Genomic DNA, 13,416 nt, shown 5'->3' on the forward strand with positions numbered 1-13,416 from the left:
ACCCCCCGTGTTGACATGACGCTAAAGCTTTAAACCATTCTGAAGGCTTCTACCCTGTAGAAGCTATGCAGCGCATAGCTTCCGTTATAGAGCAACCTTTGTCTTTGATCTTACTTTATATTCAATTGTTTTTCATTGGAAACAAGGAAACCTTCATAAGCAACTGAGCCATAATTCAAAACCGGCAATTATCCAAATGCTTTCCCTTCTAATTAACCTAAATGCGCGATCGCATCCTGACCTTGTGCTAGATGTCCTGCTTGTTGACTGGCTGGCTTAACACTGTTTTGTGGTTATAGGCTCTAAATGATTGGGTCAGTTTTAACATCTCTGATATACTGGTTAGTGAATATTGTCGTAGTGTATATGGGGGGCTAACCGCGTTTAGCGGTGCTTTTTGTCTATCGAAGTTCATCGATTGATCAGTCAAAAATTGGGTAAAAAATCTCCGATATGTTTCAACAATTGTGTGTGTTCCAAAAGAAGACAATGAGGAACACGATGAACTAGCCGGGTCACAGAAAAAGCTTGGGTGGTTCATGGCGTATGAGAACTCGAAAGATCGAAACTGGCGTTTAAACTGTTCAAAAACTAAATCACATGCGCCTAGAGTGATCGATCAGATACCAGCACTTGTTAGATTATAAATGTCAGCCATATATATATATACTGCGCGACATAAAAAGTTTAAAAAAATAGTGTCTTATCTGATTTATCGATATCGTTGTACTATTGTTTGTTATGGTTCCTTACAAATAAAGCGTCTGTAAGCATATTTATGAATCGGATGCCTACTTATGCCCTGGCTAAGTACGATTCATAATGTCGAATCTTTTTTGAAAAGCCCAAGTAAACAATACTTACTTTTGTACTTTGGCATCCACGGACCTGCCATTGTTCAACCTAAGATGTAGCAGGCTCAATAAAGATTTTAAAATATATCGTTGTTTCTCAGTGCTCTGGTTAGGCAACGTTAAAAACGTATCAGACGTTTGTTCACTATCAATTTCAAGGTTTTGGGTGTAATCAGTTAGTGATCTCGTGTTTGTTAACACCCACTTGTTTTGGGAAAGGCCTGGTCTGCTAAAATGCAACGTAAAGCTCTAGGGGCTACTACCAGGACTGTCGATAGATCATTTACTGGAAGGCCTAATGGTGATACCATGACGTAACACTCGAAAAATAGAGGTTTTAAGCGGATAGGTACTTTTTGAACAAGCACTCATTTACATGTCATCGAACCCCATTATTAGGATTTCTTGAGATGCGATGCGGGCGCTTCAATCGCGTCCTGTTCCAGATATATTAACCGGAGCAAATTCTAAGTTCAATTGATTGACTTAGTGCTACCGCTAAGTAGAGTAAAAGATAGATACATAATAACTATACATGTACATAATGACCATTGCGGTTGTGGATTTCTCTGGCTGTTGCAAACACAAAGGCTTTTCTATGCTGAAATCGGAATGTACAAAAGCAATCGGCAAGGTTCACTTTAAATATCGCGGCAATAGAGATCCTTATAGTTATCGCATGTCCAATAAACAAAATGGCAATCGAATCACTCCCACAATCGGCCAAATTGTAACATCGCAAAAATTAAACTAGCCACTAAAATTATTGCTCTGTAGACTTGGGTCTAATGCTCAATAGAAAAAGAAGCTACTTAAAGTTCTCTGAATATAACTCTCAATAAATTTATAGTATATTTAAAGGTATAATTAGGAACAGGGTCGTCTGTTTCAAGAACGTTTCAAGTCGATCCTTTCCAACAGTATTCGCCCATAGTATCAAGAAAGTTTTCCCCTGATTTTATTTATCAACAAGTTAATTTTGATAATTGTGTAAACATTATAGTATAAACAAATTATAGTAAATAACAATATGTTTAATGTGTTCTACCATGTTCAACTAATTGAACATGGCTTCGTAACAACAGACTCCGAAGTTCTCACATAAACAGCACGCTCACAGAAGCAGGGTGCCAAATATCTGTGTTATTTTCTCGGTAATTTCATTCGTCATGAGGCTTGCTGAGTAACGGCGAATTTTTCGCAGGAAGAAGATTTCAGAGTTACCGGCCATTTTAAGGTTCTGCCTTGCTGGATACAATCAGCTAGTGAAAAATGGTAATTTCAATACGTTGCCATTGTTGTTTCACCCTTTTATACACCGTTATAGAGAGCTTCTTGTAACTTTAATATCATTGAAATAGAGATCGAAAACGCATTGGGTATAACTGACTGCTGTGCTTCAATTGATACGGTACGCAGGAGCCAGCTGAATGACGAACGGACCTCGAACCAGGAAAACGGGGCGTTTCTGAGCAGGAGTGCGTCCAAATATCGTTATCTTCCAGTGTTTCTACATCTTGGAAAAATTTTTTAGACTTCTCTAACGATTGTGTTCAGAAAAAAACAAAGGGTTTTGTAACATTGAATGTAATAATTTTCGCAGTTTCGCGCAAAAGGTCGCGCCTCGGGGTTCCCCTTAGTTTTACCTTAGATATAAACTAGCCTTTCATCGTCCGTATTTCACCATACAGTCTATAAAGTCGTTCCCTTACGCAAACCTCCCTGACGGCTGGCGTATGGCGATAGAATCTAATAAAATATGTAGACACCAAGAAACAAGTCTAATAGAGGTTTTTTTAAACAGGTTCACGTTGCACTATTATGTGAATTATGGTACGTTTCGTCGTCTATACCCTTCTTTAGCTCTTCCACGTACCTGATCTATAAAGACACGCTGATTATAGAATTTATCAGAGACTAAAAACGAATTGCTATAAAGCGCTTGAAGAGTGGTCCGTAATTAAGTGACCCGCGACCATAAAAAATGACCAAATATTTACGTGGATATTGCTTTGACAACTCAGAAAATCATGTACGACATTTTTTCATCTTATTAGTAAATACTATTTTTCTTTTTACCAAGTCACTGTCCTTGTTGACTCGAATTTTTCATGACCGTTTTATGCGTTCATCTAATAAATAAATCATCTGACATTGAGAAAATAGAAGCAGATTCGATTTTGACTGATGCCCGCGCATCTCGAAGCTTATACACTGTTTGGCAGACTTTCCTATTGTCTTGCCAAAAATTAAATAATAATAATAATAATAGCAGACGCTGGATTAGTTTTTCTGTGGGTAGAAACGGCTTAGGGTTTGGAGCTGTGAGTGACACGAATAGTCACGACGTGCGAGCCGAACAAGGGCAGTACGCCTTATAGCTGGATACAATCGTAAATAGGTATTATCGCGATCTAATAGTCAATTGGTATAGGTGCCATTTTAGCGGACGTTCTGTGACGCAGTACAAGTGCACCGCCGTATGGAGCTCTCTAATCTATATACTACATGTAGGCAATGTGTCTGGAATTGAGGGAAGACAAATGCCGCTTTCAGCCACCATGAACATGTTACTTAAGCCGGGTTCCAATGTATACCAGTTCCGCCGAAATCATTAAGAGGCGGTTAAAAACGAACGTAAACACACAGCAATGCTTTTTTTTTTTTAGCCAGGAGACATAACCACCTCACCCTCTATGTAGATATCGACTACATTTCTGGAATTATTCAGCGTTCCAGTGGAATTACTGTTTTTGCGAAATGTAAATCCAGTGGGATGCTTTGTCGCATGCCAAAGCGAACGAATCCGACCAAGTACCGCACATATGTCGCTTCGAAATAGATTAACGAATTGTCCAGACTTTTCCCTGTGCTTTTCTTTTGCGTAGTAAGCTGCCGAACGGGCAACTTGAAATTGAAGTAAGCGTTTTACTGCTTTTTGTCCAAGAATAATAATTACCGCTATAATAACCTGACTGGCATGGTCCTTAGTCATCCGAGTCTAGCCATGGTTTGTTGATTTTTAAGTACTAAGGCTTATAGTAGGCCTGGAAATTTGGCAGGCATAAATCTGTCCTAGAAAAACGATGTTGTCATCGTTCCTAATCCCAATGTAGTTGGACGATCACCGTGCAAACCTAACGGGTTCTAATAGCAAGCTGTAGTTATCGTTTCATCTATCAAGAAAAGTCGAGCCACACTAGAAAAAGTTTTTTTTGTGCATAAATTGGACCCTATCGATTCAGCTAAGGATTGTTCGACCATTGAAGCTAGCCGTTATACGGCTAACTTCATGGATCGAAATCTTGTTTAAATAGTTAGAAATATTATAGCATAAAAAACTGATATGCGAAGCAGAAAAAGGGTAAAGTTCTATAGATGCGTTAGATGCCTCGACCGGGCCCAGTAGATGTGTTCGTTCATAGGCCGCTGTTAATTCCCACTCCATTTTACCCCTAATGTGAACATAACCAGCTTGACCGCGCCGTAAACACTGATCATACATATATCATGTATCTACATACAGCGGCGCCAGAAAAAAGTAATACTCTTCAGTCGTACGAGACTTACGTACGACGACCATTAATGTACTAACTAGTAGAGACTGAATATCTGATCAGGGACGCTATGCTAAGGGAGCACAAACGAACTGGCTCGTTCGGGCCTGTATGCTTTCAAACAGTATGAGATACTTCCCTAGATGACTCATGTATAGCTATTGGTACCACTGACGTTGTGCGTCTGCTATAGAGAAGTACAGAAAAACACTATGCTTTGATAAACCGGCATATGGATGTATATTATGTAACTCGTAAGAATGATCGTGCCCGAAGTGCAATGTAATAAAGGCAAACCATATGATTGGCGTTATGAAGTCACATTATTTTCAAGCGTAATTTAGCCAGGTTAGCAAACAATAAGCTAGCCGATTATATAGAGATATGTGCAATGGTCGCAGGCATGTGCGCTTCATAGTATCCCATGGTAGTGTCCAGAAGAGCCGCGAGGCTATGAGGCATTGCAGGCCGAAGGTCGGCCAGGAAAAACCTCAGATATATACTTGGCCGTAGGTAGTTGCGGACTTGAACAAGGCCAATATTGATCGGCTAGAATTTTCGTTCTATAGGTAATAATAGTAGTGTATCATCGAGGAGCGTAACCAAATTCACCCTAACTACGATAGTATATCAACGATTACAGCAGTAAAGGTATGATAACCTCGCTATCTTTCCACATGAAATGTGTATGTGTATGCCCTTCTCAGCTAGAAGGTGTCCTCGCTGTTTTGTCAGATCTAGTCATGTTTACTATGTCAAAGTACTAGGTAGCCTACGTCTCGTGCATGCGTCCCTCTTTCTGCTAGTCGATAAACATTCCCTTTGGTTCAATATTGCGCGGTTGAATATTCTCTATCGAGTTATTCCACAGGTGTCCTTTTGTCGCGACCTGTTCGTTGCAGTGTTTTTAAACCGGTTTTGTGACGCTTTAAACCGCACGAACCCTCTTGCCGTATCTTATGCCCTATGCTTATACGTTTCAAAACTACCTGTGTTCATTGACTAAATAGATGAAATGACACCAACATATACGGCACTTGGTCCTTTATCTAAAAGAATGGCTAAAAGCAACTTTAATATTTTGCGACTGTAGGAAATGCTATAGAAAACACCAGGTTCGTTGTGGTGCCTGTCTTTAGATGAACCTAAATTCGTCTTCTCAACTGTTTGTTTAGGACGAGCTGCATAGCAAGCGGTTACCCAGACACCAGTGAAGTGTAAGATGGTGGCGACACGGCCGTTACCAGCGAGCAGAGCCATTTGGTCGTTAGATTAGCAGGTAATGTTTTCGTTTATGAGATCTGATTTAGCGTCGTCCGTCGGGCGTTCAGGATGAAGCAAATATACAACTTCTAAGTAAAAATTGTCCTAAATATGCTGCTAAGTAAGATAATTGGAAACAACGAAGCAGGGAATCGGAACAAGAGTTGCAGAAAGAACAGACTGAATAAATAAAGCATAACTGATACGTCTTTCCAATATAGCCAGCTTGCTCTACACCGAACGGCCTTGCAGTTAAATCGCCTTACACACAGCCATACACTTGTGAGGATTCGATATACTTTGCTTTTAGCTGAACGTCAGGGGCACGTACTTTCGCTGTCGTCCAACTGACGTAAACAATCCAAAGGTTGTCAAAATACAAGCGGGCCATAATTTAATTTTCGTGTTCGATCCTTTTGAAAAACTTGGGCTTGCGTAACTTGTTAAATTATGCCGCGCTAGCTATGGCGCGCAAGCCGTGCTACCAATCATGATATTAGGGCTTTACTTACCAGTTGATACTCAATGATTTTTTAAATAATTCGGGTTGTTAATTATAATTTATTCTGCAGTTGTTTGTAATTATCACGATTACATTCCTTAATCGTGATATATTCGGAACTGGTTGCCACTTTGCCGCGGGCACAGTTGCCTACCTAGAAAAGGTATCTGTGAAGAAAGTATTTTCAGATGACATTCTTTGTATGGGACAGCGTACCTTTGGCAGGTTAACCTCATGGCGGTTACATGTTTATCTTAGCTTTCGATCTGTTGGTAACAAAGCGATGTTAAACCAAAATATAGAACGCGATTAGTGTTTCTAAGTCATACCTTTACAACGCTACTGTTTGTTGATCTGAAGGGAGCCTGTAAACACGAGCATCGTTTAGACTGTTAAATTTGGTGGGTGCATTTTTTGAGTTTTCCCGTCCGATCGCAACATTGCTTTAGACATATAGATGAATTTTCTCAGCACTTAAGCCCGAACGTCAGGCTTTGTACTTCTCCCCTGTTTAAAAACCTTGTACCTTACTGCTGCTAATATTTCTTGCATCAACATATGCTCAAATATGTTCTTAGTTTATCTTCAACATATTGCTCACGCCCCCCAAAGAAGACTACGGGTCTAATATATGCGGAATAGTGCAGTAGTACTACATGTTAACGGACGCGTCGTAATCAAAAACAAATTCGGCGTACTAATAAAATCAATACGTTCTTCGAACGAATCTTCTGGTGTCAAGCAATTACCGGTGTTCAATAACGTTATCACGGCTGCGTGAGAGGATGCGCTGAAGTAGACGTGTATTACGCAGAGCACGTTTCGCTGAAGAACAGCTATGGCATGCTGCCGCTATTCGCTCCTGACTGGATTTAACCAATGGAAAATAATCCAGATTTACGAAGCCGAAAGCCGACATCTTCTGACCTTCGCCAGATACTCGACTACACGGAAACTATTGGAAGTCGTTGAAAGCAGACGGGGAAATCTAGTGACACGCATGTCCGTACCGTTCGCAATGGCTTACAGAAATTCAATTAAAGGAAGCATCTATTGTGATATATCATTTTGTGTGACGGAACGTTCTATAGCAAATAGGTACAACATTGATAGTTCATTGAATTGCTACGAAAAATAAGTCTGAGTCCAATCCCTTGACCGGTCACATCTGGTAGTGCACGCGGCAAAAATGAGCTGCTGAAAGATATGGACCGAAATTATCGCGTGGTTTGCCATCAAAGAAATCTACGGATTAACCAAAGGTAACGGTAACGTCATCAATATAGAAAGAATAGGCTTCGTCCCGACGCTATAGTCCTGCTAGATCTCTTCGTTCGTTTGCTTACCTAGAACGGCTAGCTGGGAGGTGGCCATTGCTTTACCACTGGGGATATCTTCCTGTATAGTAATAACCAAGGGTAGTATAACAGATACGATTAGCAATTGCATGGTTGAGGGTAATAGCGTTATGCTTGCAGTAGAATGGCCTGGCAACGCCCGATTGTGCTTATTGATCCTTCAGCGAAATTCGAAGGCAAGAAATATCTCAACCGCTTAGGATAAAGCCGTCTGGGTGTACGCTCCTATCGAAGCTTCAATATCGTATATTCGAACTATTCGATCATAGTCAAACGATTACGGTAATTTTAGGTGCTATCGTGTATATGCTGTATCAGTAGCCATGCGAGCTGGGTCCGAAGTACCCAATAAACGGCTACATCCTGATAGATAACCTGAAACTTTGTTTAGGCTTAAGGTCGTAATAGCAGGACATGTCGGCCAAGTGACATCTATTTTTCCCTACTTGTGCAGCTCAGCTTGAATAATCGTTGGCGTTATTTGTATATGGTGTCGACAATCCAGAAGCATGGCTCGCGCTCGATACATTGAGATACGAACAGAACGCAATATATGTGCTTTTTTCTTTACAATGAATTGCGGTAGGCAGGCGCGTTGATGGGAATTGAAAGATTGACACTGTCTACCTACTAATTGCCTCTTGCGTAGGTCCAGGCCAATGCGTACGATGGCCGACTTGAGAGACAAGAGTTGGCGGACATCAACGAATGCTTCTATGCATATGTAGAACGTTAGTTCAAAGAAGAATAAAAAAAAAACACACACACACACACACACACTAGCGACTCGTTTCAAAGGAAACCAAGATAACTAGCACAACAAATCTATGCATGTTGAGCAATAGTACAATACGCTTTATGATACGATCCCAAGATCCATTTACTTATTTTTATCTGTCAGCCCCATCTAGCGAAATCGATTAAAAGAATCGATTCAGATAGTCTATTTGGCCCGTGATGGCACAGCAGTAAAGGGTTTGCCTTCATAAGAGGAATGAACGACAGGGGGCTCGCTTTGTATCAGAACTGATCTTCGAACACAATGTTGCCCCTCAAGTCAAGACATTTGTTTAGACAATCTCATGCGCGCAGCAAATACCAGCTGGACGTTCTATCTTGTCGGGCAGGCTGACAGCACAAATTTTGTGAAGAAAAAAAAAAGCTAAGGGGTGCATGTTTCTTGGAAATGGATCTTGTTTCGACAAAGGCTGCCGCTTATTATTGAAACGTTTATTAGAGACTGCACACTTTCACTTCTATTACTAACTTACGATTTTGGCGAAGATTTGTTTTGAACCTTTGTTAGCTATTCATATGATGCGAAAGTGCAGACTGCGACATGAGAAACGTGGGAGAATTCTCGCTCGAACTTCATACGGCTACCAGTCTCGTTCATGTCTAATTACGATTAGCTAAACTCCACAGGTAATCAGCTCATGCTCTATAAGAAAAAGTATATCTAGATAATAATAATAATAATAATGAGACAAGGTAATCTGTAAAACACCTGTAGAGCTACTATGACTTTATCATTAATTTTGCATCGGGTTCATGCACAACCCCGGGAACTTATCCCATTCGCAAGTTAGTTCCGATCATTCGTGGCCTCTAATTTTTCCTTGTTACTTATTGACTAAGAGAGAGGGGAGGGAGAGAGAGAGAGAGAGAGAGAGAGAGAGACCCGTAGCAAATCGCTTGTATCGAAGCGTGGTCCTCAAGATCTCAACGTCCCCCTTCTATCCAGAATGTAACTTACATGGCAAGTCTCATTATTTAAAAATTTTTCGTACTGCTAATAAAAAAAATCTGTAAAGGTTCTTATTCTATATAGATGAAATGGGCGACCTCGTATAGATCCTAAAGCGAGCACTATATCGTTTATGAACTACTGTGGTGGATCACAAAATAGCAAGAAATATAGTGATATCGTATAAACTATATATTCCACTGTGTATGCGGTCGGCAAAGATTTAACTAACGGCGACGTGACCGTTGCAAACATCGCAGTCGAGCAATTTCAACATGGCCGTGTTTCGCGCTGGAGAAACTTGGAATCATCAGCCGAATGAAATGAATAAATAAAGGTATTCTTGTAAAATGACGCGAGCCGTCTGTTAACCCGAGTCATAACCTAATATTTCATTAGCTTTGGAAAGAAGAAACAATGAGCATGCATATTGATATATCAATAGTAGGACTATAAATACTGACTTATTTTTCCCCTAATTTACTACATACACACATTTTGTTTTCCGGGAATAGGCTTTTGTGGCTTCTTGCGTAGCGCATACGTATAGATAAATCTAGGGGAACGAAAAAACATTCACAACACACGCAGTTTCTTTCAAATAGATCTATGTCCGATAATATATTGTTCTTACGGTGAGGTCGCGTTCCACTGAAGTGGTTTTCATTGCCTTCATCTTTTGTCTTTGGTCGCCTGTACCAACTCGTATCGATCTACTATATGTGTGTGTGTTTGTCCCCCAGGGCCTTCCAGGTCTATCTTGGCCGGCCAGGCGTCTGGCTGAAAAAGACCAAAGGTCACGCCAAAAACCAGATACTATAAATGTGCGCGTATATAATGTATTTGAAGCGCTCAGAAAACTTCGGCGCCGTCCAGGAATCGAACCTGGGTTGCACGGTTTGCCGTGAGTTGTGCGTGATTCCACTACACCAACGGCGCCGCGCATTTGCAAGTAGATTTTGGCCAGACTAAATCATATGACTGCGCGAATACCGTCGCTCAATACGATATGCGTTAGCAGGAGACAAGCCGGGCTCTAATTCCACCCCTGTATCGCACTGCGTTGGTAGTGTGACGAATCTACTATCCATACACAGTGTTTATAGAAAAAGTTCTTCGCAATGATTACCACTAAACCTGCGTTGATAAGTGAAAGTTTAGAAGGCACAGTAACTTTTGCTGGGTAAAAGGTTGAATATAACACATACGGCAAATAACTCTGTAGTTTGGTCAGTTATAGGCCACCTTAGACGTGTAGCGGTATTAAGCAACGCTCATGTTTCCTTACAGCCGAACTTCGATGAGGTGATGGCACCCATCGCTTTTTGTCATTTTCATCGCTAAGTGCAATTTACATAAAGGCCTTTTAATAGGTTGACATATAAGCAAAGCAGATTCTTCAAAGTCCCTTCGCCCTGTTACATTCTTATTGTTCGTTTGGTTTTATATATCAATCAAAAGTGCTCGCTGTTTTCTATGAGCCTGTTATAATGTTCTGGTACAATACGTAGGAGCTAAGATGGGGTTCGGACCCCAAAAGTGGAAGTTATGGATGAGTAAAGAAAGGCATTTTCAACGTCTATTGTATATCGCTGAGGCGGAAAGCTGCCAATGCGGTCTGCCGTATTTGTAGCGCAAGCCGAGAGACTGAGCGGACTGCTGGAAGGTGTTTGCTAAGTTTAAAAAATATAGTTTTAAATCTGGAATGGGAATTCCTTGGATTGGAGACCGTCTATTAGCTAGATGAGAAGACAAGCTGCGACCACTGGATTATCGTCAAGTATTATAAGCTTATAGGATCGTAAGAGAAATTAAAAGCCTGCAGAAGCCACGGGCCAATTGTAACGCAAAGGGAAATACAACTTTTCATTGTTTTTCAACATCTCGCCCAAACTTCGTAAAAGATGCACTACAGGAGCCTGAAAAGAAATTGTTTTTGCATCCTGTTGTCGCGCTTATTCTGAACATTGGCAAACTGAATTAGCAAAGAAATAACGGGAAAGCTAATTGAAAAATAACACCATCTGAATATTTCCGGCAAGAGGGAATAAGCAAAATGGCTGAGAGATAAAGGAACGTCGCGAGAAGTGAGATATATATGAAGGACCAAATGGTTTCTAGATCTAGTAGAACCGTTTAGCTTTGGCTTAGACTTAAGGTTGAAAGATCGAAACAGGATCAGGGATAGCTACTCGCTTAAGCAGCTTAAGAAACACTTATTTATTCGCAGGAATCTGCCGTCGACCAGGATATTTCAGATATGAACTGCCTTATGTTGAATGACAGACCACGATACTTGTCTAATTTCATACAGCCACCTTTTACCATGATCAAAGACTATACCCAAATATCATACGTATATAAATTGAATGTCATCGTTAACTTCACAGCACAACAGTTATGCAGGGCGGCGCAAAAGTGCGCTTACATTGGGAAAAGGTGAAAACAGTAGGCCTCCAGTTGATGCGAATGCTCCTTCAATTGTAAATTTGCTTTGTCCTTTTTTCATGTACATTTTTCTAATTGTACACTTCAGCCTTGTTTTACTATAACGCTACTTTTGCTCGCACCCTGTACGCTCTGAAATAATACATAATCAGAATTACATTAATAATTAAAATAAGTATTCTCATAGGCACAATTCCTGTGCAATGTAATTCTCGACGAAAACTATTCGTTTTCTTCTTGGCCCCTAAAAACCGACCATTTCTCATTGGACTCTCCTTGCAGTCTTTCCTCTCTATCCTTGTTCTATGTGGTTCTCTGATGATCCCGATGACGACAATCCTGATGATCTATATGGAAGCACAGCTTTCGGAGGTTTCGGAGGAATGTTCGTATGCACTATAATGACGAATAGAGCATGCCGTTAATTAGAACGACAATGGCTGAAAATGGTTTCGCCCGTGTTTCTTCGATGAATAATTACTAATTATCGAGACAGAGTCATGTTGAATCTTAAAAAATATCTTGAGCAAAATGAAATACGAAGAAAGATCAATGGCGGAAATAGGATGACTACACCGCTATGATGGTGACTTCCTGTTGACTTTTACACAATAAGGGAAATGAGTCATAGCGATGGTCATGATGATAGCAAAGCTTATAGTGAGGACAACATTAAATACAGTTTATGCCTGTAATTGCGGGATTTGGCATAGAGCAAAAACTGGGGCTGTTCAGCGGCTGCTAGACTAGATAGGAACAAACGGAATTGACATCGAACGAAGTAATGAGTGAGAAGTGTAGGTGAACATATAAATGAAGAAAATGGTTATCATGGAGGAAATACATTATTTTAACATGTCGTTTATAAGGAAGCGGGGCTGAGACTGGTGGCGAATCCGATAGACGCACGGGTGAGAAGAAACATTACTGAACTTTGTGAGATGCGTCGCAGTATTTAGATGATCAGGGTCCCGTACCGGAAACGCTATGTATGTGTGAACGTTATTCATGAATATCGTGCGCATGTACTATTGCCTATAATGAACTACAATTATTTATAGATAATCAGTTTTCTCTCTTATTCATTGGAATAGTTATAGTCGAAGCTCTTTCTCATTTTGTCGGTTTCTCCTTTGACTTTTTTTTTATTGTATAGAGCAGCTAAATAAACATGAAGCGATGAGGTGCCACGGTGCTTTTGGACTCTTTACATTGTAAACTATCATTTTAGTTTTGGTTCCTACCAAGCCGTAGCCTTCATGTTGTGTTTTCTGCAAAGTAAATGAATGAAAAACAAAAACAAGCTTCTGTGTGTGTTTTTACTCTGAAGCTCAGCCCAGGGTAAAGGGTTAAATTTTGAGTACACCTGAAAAACATTGCCAGTCAGATATCTTCCAGAAGCCCCTTACATAACTCGACGTGTCTCACGTAATTTTGAATCACGGATCTGCATAGTCATCAGTCGACTGAAAACGTTATTACGTATAAGCTAAGCATGCGTTATAACAAATACGATTTGCCACTATCTACCTTGGTACGATGCCACTGTCTTTTCAGTTAAGGTTTAATCCTTGTTCATCTAGAACGTGCGATAATACACGACGATATTTTGTAATGGCATCAACTGGGTCTCGCTGAATATCTACCTTCTGTCAATATGAATTTTCTAGAAAAAAATACACCGATC

This window comes from Varroa jacobsoni, unplaced genomic scaffold (genome assembly GCF_002532875.2).
Source record: "Varroa jacobsoni isolate VJ856 unplaced genomic scaffold, vjacob_1.0 scaffold_1428, whole genome shotgun sequence".
NCBI classification, from domain to species: Eukaryota; Metazoa; Arthropoda; class Arachnida; order Mesostigmata; family Varroidae; genus Varroa; species Varroa jacobsoni.